The 13,154-nt window shown below is 32.7% G+C and overlaps 1 pseudogene; it reads left to right on the top strand.

Annotated features, from left to right (window-relative positions):
• The first annotated feature begins 1,965 nt into the window (after nucleotides 1–1,965).
• Nucleotides 1,966–4,139, top strand: LOC108755279 (annotated as a pseudogene).
• The last annotated feature ends 9,015 nt before the right edge of the window (nucleotides 4,140–13,154 follow it).

The raw sequence follows: 13,154 nt of genomic DNA, 5'->3' as shown, positions 1-13,154 counted from the left end.
TTAAGAAACTGATCCCGAGTTTCCTTCGTATTTTGAGCCAACCACGTGATGCGCGCTTCGTTTCGTACTTTAACAATTTTTACGCATTCTTCGTCAAACCACGGCTTGTTTTTGTTCCTTTTACAAAAACCAACCGTGGCCTCCGCCGATTTTACTATCGCGTCTCGTACGTTTTCCCAGTGTTTATTAACCGTGTTATCATCCGATTCATCTATTTCCTTTGAAGCCGCGAGTCTATACGTTACTTCGACCGCGTATTTTATTCCGTTTTCTCCCTCGATCAAACCTTGTACATTTAGACGTTTAGTTCCAAACTGCCCGTTAGTTTTGTTTAGCGAAAGACGTTCCCTGATTTTGGCAATTTCAAAGAGGTGATCCGAGTCGCAATCCGCCCCCCTATAAGATCTAACATCGAGTACGTTCGTGTGACGACGTTTATCTGCAAGAACGTGATCAATTTGGTTACGCGTGCCTCCATCCGGGGAAATCCAAGTTTGTTTATGGATATTTTTGTGTCTAAAATACGTGTTTTTGACGATAAAATTTTTGCCGGTCGCAAAGTTAATTACCCTCACTCCGTTATCGTTACTTTCCTCGTGCAAACTTTCGAGCCCGATCGTTGGTCTAGAAATGTCTTCTTTACCGAGACGCTAGGCCATATCATTTAAAAAATCATTAAATGAAAAAATACCCATCTTAATAATACCATCTTAATAATACCCATTTAATAAAATCGAGAAGAAAAGACAACGAGGGAGAGAACATAACGGAGAAAGAAGAGAGAGCGCGAATAATATGGGACTGCAATGAGAGGAAAAGAGAGAGTATGAGTAAATATAGGGCCACAATCAGTTGGAGAGAGACAACTGTATCTTATAATGGGTGGAAGTGAAAGAATAATATGATGGGAACTAAAAATAAAAATAATCATATTATAACTTGTTGAGAATTTTTATATGTATCCATAATTTAATCTCTTAGTGTCAGTTTATATATTAAGACCATTGGATTGACGATTTATATAGAGCATCTCCGACATTATTCGCTTATTATAATTTCTCTCAAAATCCAGAATTCTCACATTATCCCAATCAAAGTCATGATTGCAACTCACTCTATGATCTGTGTATAACCAAACGAGTGGATGCAACTCTACGTATATGATTGCGATGTTCTGTTAATCTATTAGTTTTCTTCCTGTTTGTCCTATGTAGATACGTATAGCATCGCAATCACGACATTTAATCTGATAAACCACATTCTTTTTGGCAAATTCGGCAAAGGAGCTCTTGTGAGCCCTAATTATTATTAATTTTTGGTATTAATTTTTTGGATACTACTATTATTTTAAAGAATGACGGACTAATTATTGATTGGTACAAAATACTTACCTTCTCCGTCTTAAACTGAAATTTCGGATGAAAACGAGTTAAATTTATCCAAAATGCCATCCATCTCGGCCATAGGTAAAAACAAAGTACAATATCATCTACGTCCTGTAGTAGAAAAACAATGGGAATTCAATGATACTCAGCACTCGATTTTCCAAATCTTGCATAACTAAGTCAGCAATAATAGGTGATAATGGCGAACCCATTAAAGTACCAAAGATCTGTTTATAAATTTGATTATCAAAAATAAAGTAAGTAGAATCCAAAATTAAATGCATCGCTTTCAAGAATTCATCTTTCGGTATTTTGTAATTTTTTTCAATGTAACTCGATTTGCTAGAAAGAGCATTCATCGCTAAATAGAGACATCGCTTCATAGAGACATTTGTAAATAAGGATATTACATCTAATGACACCAAGCTAAAATCTGATTTAATTTGAATATTATTCAATTTTTTGATCATAACTGTTATTCACATAACTTGGAACTTTTGGTACACTATTGATAATCAAATCATATACAAAAGTATCAAATTATACATGATACTGTCCACTGCCGAGATAATAATTCTAAATGGACAATTTGGCTTGTGAACCTTTGAAGATCCGTAAGCTCTGGGTAAATTGTCATCAGCACAGTAAAGTTTTTTGTATGTGTGACCAGAGATAAATTCAGATTTTTCCATCCTGTGAGCAAGTTCCTCAAATTATTATTGATTTTGTTACTAGAATCTTTTGAAATTTTTGAATATGTCTTCTCATTCAGTAACATAGTATTGATTTTCTCAGTAAAAGTAAAAGTAAAAGTTTTTTTCTAATGCTACCGTTATGTTATCTTTGTTAGCCTTTATAAAAATAATATTTCGATTCTCTTTGAGAAATTGTTTCGTACATTGTACTAATTTAGTTAACCTGTGATGTATCGAATTATTTTTAGATTTGAAAGACAGTAAGTTATTGATGATTGCTAACGAATGATTTCTTACATTATTATAAATAGAACTTTGTAGTTTCCTAATATTATTTTCTACATTCTTCATAAATTCCATGACAACTGTCCTTCCCCCGCTAAGCAGAAGTACGAAATTATCGCCTAATTGTAAAAGACATTGGATGTTGGTTGGAATGTAGACCGAAGACAGATTAGAAAACCATTTATTTCTTATAGTTGTTAATGATAAAGTGATCCTATCATTAAAAAAAAAACGGAGAAATCTTGACAAAAAACCTACCTTCTCGGGAAGATGTTTGAATTATTGGTCTCAGATTTCACAAAAGAAGGACATAATTTTGAATTTAATTGATAGAGTGTTTTGTCTCTCACATCCAGAATTCCACAAAAAAAATTTAAATTTTGTGATTAGTATTTTATTATAAAATAACTATCCGTTGAAATTTATTTTTGAAACTTTAAATGACAGGATAAAAAAATTAATTAAAAAATCCAACTGAATAAGACCTCTACCAATATACGTAAAAAAAAACATATCAAATGGTTCACAATACCTTTTATTAATGGAATTTCCAACAAGCTTTGTAAATTTATTAATGATATGTGTTATAGGGTTGCTCATTATAGTATTAATAAATTAAACAAATTCATTAGGGTTCACAAGGATCCTTTGCCAAATTTGCCAAAAGGAATGTGGTTTACCAGATCAAATATCGTGATTGCGATGTTACTTACGTAGGGCAAACAGGAAGAAAAAACTAAAAACGAGCTTAACAGAACATTGCAATCATATACGTAGAATTACATCCACTCGTTCGATTAAGGGGGTATATACGCCTAGAAACTTTAAAAAAAATCGATTGTGTTTTTTTCGCTTTCCTTGAAGATTAAGGTCTCAAGAATACCTGGTTAAAGCCGCAAGTCGAAATTCGAAAAAATAACGAAGTTATAGCCTATACAGTGATGGGTATTCGGAATGCGCTGCGCGGTTGTCGAGTTGGCGCTGTGCGGTCGGGCGAAACTCAGGTCGGGTCTCGTTCCTAACAGGATTAGACCTGTTTTATTGTGTTGACAAAAGGCGTTCGAGTCTATTATTCTTTTCGGTAACGTATATTTTCAATCTGATTGACCAAGCTGATAGACAAACTAAGTGTCTATTATGGTTTGGCTATTCGAAGAAATTGTGATAATAAGGACGATATGAGAAAAGCAATATGGGCAACATTTTATCACTACAGTTCGACTAACGACAAGCCTCAACATGAATTTTGTCCTGAAGGTGCTGAATCGTGGTGCAAGTATAAAAAGCAAAGGCTGCAGGAACACTTCGTGATTTTACGCATGACTATTTGGCATTACCAACAGATGTATTGAATGCCATCAGACCTATATATAACGATCTAAGCACAGACAAGTTGTTGGAGTGCTGTGTTGGTGGTTATACACAAAATAACAATGAGAACTATAATCAGTTAATTTGGAAAATTGCTCCAAAAACTGAACACAGCGGGGCAAATATTGTCGAAATTGCTGCACTATTAGCCTCTTGTATGTTTAACAATGGAATGTCGTCACTGCTACAAGTAATGCATACCATGGGAATTTCAGTAGGACGGAATGCGCATGTTTACGCCGCAAGCGAAGATGACCGCCGCATAGCGCTAGCTGAAACTCGGGCTCAGGAGTCATCAAAAGAAGCCAGATTGCGGCGCCGCCAACAGAATTTGAAAGATTCAGGGATTATTGATGATCCCAATGATTTATATTATGGACCTGGCATCGATGATTCCATATAAGCTGAATAATTTTGCTAGGTAAGTTGAAAAATTTTAAAACGCATTTTTCTCGAAATCACTTTTTCAAAGTCGGTGGACACGATATCTCGAAAACTAATGAATCGATTGTAATGAAGTTTTTTTGTGCTTATTCTACACATAATTATCTAGTCTTTGACGTACGGATTTTTTTTTAGGTGGCTTCCTTTCTTTTTAATCGGCGAAATAAGATCGTATTTTTACCTAAAAATCGCTTTGTTATATTCAAATTGCCGCCATTTTGTCAAAAAGCCATATTTTCAAAATCGCATACGTCAAAGACTAAATTATAATACCAAGTTTAATATTCTTTTTGAATTTTTTGATTCTGATGATTACAGATGACACAGGCCTGTCTACCGCAGAACCACATTTTTTTGCTGCTCTTGGCGGATGTCTCATTTATTCAGCCATTTTATTGTATTTTCATGAATAAAAAAATTGAAATGTTCTCGAAAATGTACACAATCATTTGGGAAAAAAATTAATTGCATAACTCCTATAGATTTTCTTAAAAAAATTCCAGAAAATAGGCTTTTTTTCGACCGTCTAGGTGGGTATACCCCCTTATCACAGATCGTAGAGTGAGTTGCAATCATGATTTTGATTGGGATAATGTAAAAATTCTAGATTCTGAGAGAAATTATAAGCGAATAATGTCGGAGATGCTCTATATAAATCGTCAATCCAATGGTCTTAACATGTAAACTGACACTGAGGGATTATAAAATCATAGATACATAGAAATTCTCAACAAGTTATAATATGTTTATTTTTATCATTGAGACCGATATGCTTTGTTCGCGCGACACATCTCTTTTTGTATTCAACGGGTATTATGTGACTAATATCAGAACGAACATGAATCTCTTTTATGTTACTTAAATTATTTTTCAATCTTACTGACATCATGACTTTTTAATTTGTTGTAATGGATTGACGATACTTGGATCCGCACGATCGTTGTTCGTGATGGGGTAAGATCTGGCTAGCATACATAAATTGCGCAAATTAGTCTCCATCTATTCAAAAATATCTTGTTGCAATTATTAGCTTGAATTCAACTATCTGTTCTATTTAACTGAGCAAATGGTCACAACATTAGACTATATTGAAGATTGTCTGTTACCACATTTCCACTGCGACTGCATTATTGGAGGTTAGAACTACGATTGTGCGAGACACAGTTCAATAGATTTTATAGTGCTATAAGCGGTAATTTTTTATTGTTGAGAATGGCTCAAATAGTGAGCCAAAACGTACAAAATTGAATTTGTGACATATTAATAGATATTAGTTAGCACTGCGCAATATAATATCCAGCGCTGACTCCTAACACCCATTTGTATTTTGCCGTTATTTTTTCATTGTATTAATTTAAGAAGTTTATAGATTTTTATATATTACTTTACTTGAATTTACATTTACATTTATCAAATATCTATTAATTTTTTTAAATAGTTTAGTAAGTAAGCACTACATATATAACCAATTACATCAATAGAGTTATTAGAATAAATCATTTTTCTCTTAAATTAATAACATCATTATTACTTACTGTGCTTAATAAGATACCTATAAAGCAGAACCGAAATATGTTATTGAAATACAGTAGACTGAAGTTCACAGACAGGAGTTTTCTTAAAATAAATGACATGCTAAAACACAGAATATAATGTAGAATCATAAAATATAGACTGTGTATTTTCTAAATAAAAAAGATCAATATTTTGTTAAATATTACAATTGGAAAAGTATAGGTTTTTTTATGATATTTAATAGAATATTAGTTACTTTATTCAGAAAAATGCGGTTCACGTTTCATACTTTTAATGTTTGTATGAGCATAATATATATACAGGGTGGCTTCTACTTATGACCTCACCTATCTTGAGCAGGTAGAACGGACTAAATTGAGTATCTACCTGATCGGAAAGTCCTCTATCATTTTGCAATGCTCGCAATAATTAACGAGATATTAACGTTTAAAGATAGCTGAAAACGCATGCTCGACCTACTATTGCCGAAGATACGACCCATCGAGCGCACGGCGCACGAACCGCGAGGAGCGGGGATGGCCTAGCAGGCGCGCCGCGCCGTTCGAGCTTAGAGACTCACTCCACTTCCCAATGTGTGACAATTTTCAAATTGGTCTCTTCTTTCTCTAGCCACGGGAAAGATATACGACTTTTTGGAAAATAAGTTGCTCGCTCTTTTTGAAGACGTTCCTCTTCGCGAACGGGAAAAACTCATTTTCCAACATGACGGAGTTCCTGCGCATTTTTCGCGGCGAGTACACAATGTCTTAGACACGCGCTATCCGGGCAGATGGATGGGTCGAGATGGCCCAATCATTTGGCCGGATCTTAACATGCTCGATTATTTCGTTTGAGATCACAAAGCTTTAGTCAAGCATACGTATTTGTCATAGTACTGAAGCTGAGATGCGAGAAGCAATTTCTCGCAGCTTTCAATTACGCCAGAAATGGCGCATCGCGCCACGCGCAACATTATTCGAAGAGCCGAAATCTGTTTATGAGAACGAGGAAGGCACTTCGAAGAATTCTTGCATTAAAATGCAAAAGTGGATTAGACCTATTAGGGATACACTTAAAAAAAAATGCGCCATGCTATCTATTGCAAAGTGGTGTGAAAATGATAGCGCTTTATCAGTTCCTTGCCACAAAAGTGATAAAAACAATTATTTCTTGACTTGCGAGTCTGTATCACATGCAGAGAAAGGTTTCTTCAAAGAAATGTTTCTTTGCTGTAAGAAAAGCTGTAGGTATCAAGAAAAAATTTCTTTGATTTTAACATCATTTCTTTACTTGAAACATCATTTTTTTAAATCAAATAAATTTTTTATTTGAAAACATTATGTTCAAATGAAAGACAATTTTTGTTAATCGTATGGCAAAGTAACATTTCTTTAAATCGAAGAAATCTTTCTCTAGGCGTAGACTCGCGAGTCATCATTTTTTCTTTGACAGTAGATCAGTCAACTGTTTCTTCAACAGAAAAGAAACATTTCTTTGAATAAAAGAAACCTTCCTATGTGTAGGTACGCCGATTATTATTAGTGTACGTACATTACTGCGCATAGAAGTTCAGACACTCGCATAAATTTTATCGAATGATCATTTAAAAAAATAAGACTTTATAAAACAGCAATTGTATTATTTTTTAAATATGAAATTTATGCGAATGTCTTCCATGAGCGGTAGTGTAGAAAAATGCAGAAAAATATTATTCTAGTGTTAAGAAAGAACGCAATTTTTATTTTTCTTCTTTTGAGTAACGATTATATCATTACAAAGAATATTTTTTTGTTAATATATAATAATTTTAAAATACTCTTATTATTTACTTGGAACAAATAATATTTATGTAACATTTTTCTATATGTACATGTGCACGCTTCAGAACGAACTAAACTGAGTTTTTTCAAACAGTTCTTGATCATTTCCCAATTTTCTCAATCGAGATATTATTTCTGAAGCGCCGAATATCCGAATATTGATAGCTTGGTGCGGGGAATGGGGTGAGTCTCTAAGCTCGATCAGCGCGGCGCACCTAGGCCATCCCCGCGCTCGTTGGGCCGTACCTTCAACAATAGGAGATCGGGCGAACATGCGTATTCGGCTATCTTTAAACGTTAATATTTCATTAACTATTGTCAGCATTGCAAAATAGAGGACTTTTCGACTCAGTTTAGTCCGCTCTACATGCTCAAGATGGGGCCATAAGTTGGAGCCACCCTGTATATATATATATTGTATATATTGTGTGTGTATATATATATATATATATATATATATATATATATATATTAGACTGACAAAGAAAAAATTTTATTTTAATCGATCTCTCAGCTTAAAAGCTTCATGCCAGAAAAATGCTCCTAAATTTTTATCAAGAAATATTAAGGTTTAGAAGTGAACGATTCTTAAATCAAAGTGTCGATTTTCTTTAATATATATTTGATTTAATACCAGAATGGTTTCATTTGAATTTTAAATATGGTACTGTATGTTTTTTTGATCGCTGATTACAACACAATAATTCATTTAGCTCTATAATATACACCTTAAGAAATACAGCTCGATTAATGTGAAAAAATGACCAAATTTTAAGTTCAAGGTCGATTTTAACAAAGTTCCAAGCGTTCAAATGGATCATTACTCTCCTCAAATTGTAGGTCTGCTCATTCAGAACAAGATTCAGAAGAAGTTGAAATTTTCTCGGGACCTCCTACAGGGCCTTTAAAAGTTGCATTTAACTGGATTATAAAACGTTTTTAAGGATAAAAAAAATTTTTTGACAAGTTCTAAAGTATATCGCTTTGTGGTTTTGACATCATCAAATCAAATGTCTCAATTTGACGATAAAAAACTCTTTGATAGAAAATCAAACGAATACATAATAAAAAAAATATACAATTGCGATTGCGAACTGCCAAGTGTATATGTCTACCGATCACTTGACGCGCAGATCATAAGGAACGGGGATGGCCTGGCAAACGCGTTGTCTGAGTTTGGGCCATCTCTGCTCCCCACGGCCTGAGCATGTTCGAAAGTGTTCCCTATTTTTTGTTGAGTAGTGTATAAACTTTGGAAAAATAGCACAAAAATTGAAAATTGAATTATTTAAACAAAAATCGCATATATATTTTTCAGCTTCATCAGTTCTATTGCATTCTTCATGGACCCATTCAGAACACAGACAGTAATAAAATCACCCAGTCGCCACAAATTAAAAATAACATAATGTCAATGTTATAATTTTGCCCCTCCCCCTCTACAATGTAACTGTTATGTAACACCATATGTTACACTACATTTGTATTGTGGAATACGAAATTAAGACATTGAGGTCATGTTACTTTTAGTTTGTTGATTAGGCAGAATTCCATATCTTCCGAATTCTTCGCAAATAATGCACTTTTCATTAGAAAGAAACCTTAAGTTGTCAGTGTGCACAATTTCCCGTCGCTAATTGATAAGAAAAACGATTATTCAAAGATTTTTTAAAAATTATTTTTTTAATTTTATTCAAATACACATAATAACACACTTAAGGTATGTACGATTAAATAAATAAAATAAAAGTAAAATAAAAAATAAAATACTTATCGTCTTAAATTCTGGATGTCAAAATTACTATCAAAATACATATGTAATTTCACTTTTTCTCACTTTTGCCATTAATGTTTTATACATATTTTCAAAATGATAATAAAATTATGACAAAATTACAGATTATTCTAAATTTCGCCGCGGTAGCGACTCTATTTAACGGAAAAGTGCTAAATCAAAATGCGAATAATTACCTTACTTTTTTGTAAGTATACATATATGCAGGATGTCTCTAAAGTCTGATCTTACTTCTATGATCTTGAAAATGGCTTTAAATATGAAAAATTGTTTTAGACAAAAGTTTTAGAATATTAACAGTCACAGATAATAAAAATATGGACCTTGGGTTTTAAGGCCAATGATCTTAATATTTTCTTAAATTGAACCCCTCCTCCCATTTTTTGAATAATGCAAATGCTAGCGATTGCAACTGTAAAACTTCATGATTTGGAAGATATTTAATAAAAAATAACATTATTATAGCAATTTGAAAACATTTCGACAAAAGCTACAAGAATATGCAATAAAAAATGGGGAGCTTCGTTCACAAAAATATTATATGATCATTGACATTGAAAAGATTACTCAAGATCAGGTTCACATTTCCATCTATCCTCCTTAATATCCTACATATTTGTCTGAAACATTTATCCATACTTAAAGCCGTTTCCAAGAATGAGGTTCCAGAAATGAGGTCAAACTTTAGAGACACCCTGTGTATACGTAATAACAAATCTATTTTATTCTTTTTTTTATTAATAATTTTCTAAAAGTCAGTAAGAGAATAATTTTAATAGCAATAATCTAAATTAATGCATTTCTTCTCATTATTCAATATTTACTTTAGTAAACATATTACACTTACTTTAAAACATTATTTTGGTGTATACATAATTTTCTTAATTCTCTCTCCGTCCATCGATCTTCCATAGAATATTTTTTTTTAGTTTCATCATGATAGTTCTGTAGATCTCGAAACAATATTGTGAGTTTTACTGCCGTGTATCGATATTGTGCCGTTAACATTAATACTAAATGCATCATGTACACATCCACGCCAAATTTCTTAAGAAATAAATAACTACTTCCAATTGTCATAAAAATGGTTGAAAAAATCAGAACGCGGCTGGAAAACGGTTCGCTGTTGAAAGCGGTTGGCAAATTGTAATCTACATAATAAAAGGTGGATTTCTCGAAGACCAATAAAATCGGATGAATAGTCCATATCGCGACAGTTACCACACCGGTCACTCCATATATTATAAACGGCATAGTTATGGGCTTTATAGCCGACTTCACAATATCCTTCATAATTTCGTCCGCACTTTGCAGAATATCATTCATCTTCTCGATTATTTCCTTCATCAGCTTCTTACGTAAATAAAGACGCATAAGCATAAAAGATGCCTCTAGAGTAATCACGACGGCAAGAGTCCCATCCTTCAGACTCTTCTCTTTCGGTGCAAGGATCATCCCGACAATCAACGCGATCGTATGAATCAGTTCTATTAACCATACGGCAGCGCTATAAATGCGCCAGATTACTGAAAATCGCAAATTATCGGATACTATCGGTAATAAATTTCCCGATATCAAGTTTACTCGATTGTTTAAAAAATTGGCATTTTTAAAATCCATTCTTTTCGAGTCGTATATTCGTGATGATCTAAAATATCTCGATAATACGACGTGTAAGAAATAAACTTCAATTGTTCGTGATTCCAATAATATTTGCCTCACATGTTGCTATCGCTTCTTCTTTTATAAACGAAAATGAATGAGTTTTCCTTTATTCCAAAATTACACTTAACTCTACATTAAGGAATTTATTATTCCTTTTATTTCTCCGATCTGTTGCTAATACACAATATGAGCAGTCATATCACGAAGAATGACATTTCTCTCCTTTCATTTTGTTTCTTTATTATGTTTTGACCTCTAATCATTATACAGATATATTAAGTATTAAATATCGCCGGACCCCATATCTTTGACTAGATAATTTTATAATGTTCTGTATTCTATTGTAATGAAAACTTAGAGAAGCTTGTAAAGATCACTATATACATGATAGTTCATTGAATGTGGGCTTATATTTTTTAACTCTGTTTATCGAGAGTATAAATAATTATTAAGTTCTTTATAGTTATCCCTATATTGTCGCGGCAATTATCTTATGCTCCGTCAAACATTGTAGAACCACTGGAACCAAGAGACTTCGCAGAACTTAACACTGTCTAATACATCAATCGGAGTAAACGGAGTGAACTGCAATATACAGTAATCAACAGCAGATGAATTATAAATATTACTTTGAAGCCTTATCCACGATACTAATTAATCCATATATTTTCATGATTGATTTTTACGGTAAGTTTAAAAAAAATAAAACCTAAGTGTATCTTTGCATAATAATTAGTACCAAGTTATAATATCAAAAAAAAATGCGTTATTTTATTCAAACGAATACATGATACGTATTAGTTATATAGAAAATATTTGATGTAAATAACTAGTGCTAAGTCCAAGCATTACTACAGCTTGACGAGGGATTTTGCCTTCCAGCAACATAGAAAACATCATGATTGAAACAATTAAAAATATAGATATAATCTTTTTTAATTAAAAATAAATGATACTAAAGATTTTAGAATTAATTTAATGCCATCATTTAAAAAAATACAACATTCGTACGAGAACAACAATAGAAAACATCATTTTAATGTACTTAAAATCTATTAAAATATTTATAAAAGCAAATTCACAAGTTCTATTCATGCACGCGGATAAAGGTAATACAGTGGCCATCGACAAAACAGATTACTTTGAAAAAATAGAATTAATGTCAGATTCAAATACATATTCAATTGTTAAATACAATTCTGCTAACAAATTAATAACAGAACTGAGAGAAAATATTAAAAAAATGGAAGCAATATGAATTTATAACGGACGTAAAACACAAAAGATTAACATCCACAAATCCAATCTTACCTATAGATGTCTCAAAATACATAAAGCAGAATATCCTACTATAAATAATAATTGCATCAACGAACAGTCCATTACATAAATTAGCATCCTTTTTACATGAAATACTTACAATTCGTGAAAGCTTTCCATCGGCAAATAGCTCCATAGGAAACAGTTTTAAACTCATTGACAGTATCAAAAAATTAAAAATCCCTAATGAAAACACACTTTTTTCTTTAGACGCAGTATCATTATATACGAACATTCCAATTGACTCATGGCACATTCGGTAGACTGCACTAGTGCATACTGAGTGCAAACTTTTTCGGTGCCACGCATTCGGGTTGTGCGCACTGTATTAGCGTTCAAATTGCAGTTTTCGGCAAATGAAAACTGACCCGGTGTAGTGCTGAATTTGTATTCGGTTCAACCGAATGAACTGAACGAATTCAAGAAATGTTGCATTAACATTTTTGTCAGTGCAATTTGGTGTTTGAACAAACAAAGCTAGTTAGGCAGCAAAAAATTACAAATGGAGGATAAAGAAAAACTAAAATTATTTATCATAAATGAATTACTAGAAACAAGTAGTAATAATGATGAAATAGAAGATATGTGTAATAAACAAAGGAAGGTCAAAAATTAAAAATTATGTGAACATCATGAATGAATACTCGGACAAAGAAACATATAATTATATATGATAAAAAACAAATACTTTTGAATGAAAATATTTGTTGACTATCATTAGTTGTAATATACGTTATTAATTTCAAACTTAATTCTGCACCAGGCCATATCAATCCAGTATAGTTCTGCACTCGCTTCGTGTCAGGGCAGCACTGTGTCTGGACAGTGCCGTGTCAGAGTAGCATTAGAACCGTGTCAG

This window comes from Trachymyrmex septentrionalis, unplaced genomic scaffold (assembly GCF_001594115.1).
Source record: "Trachymyrmex septentrionalis isolate Tsep2-gDNA-1 unplaced genomic scaffold, Tsep1.0 scaffold123, whole genome shotgun sequence".
NCBI lineage: Eukaryota > Metazoa > Arthropoda > Insecta > Hymenoptera > Formicidae > Trachymyrmex > Trachymyrmex septentrionalis.
The sequence above is the reverse complement of the archived record's forward strand: the minus strand, read 5'-3'. Positions and strand labels throughout refer to the sequence as shown.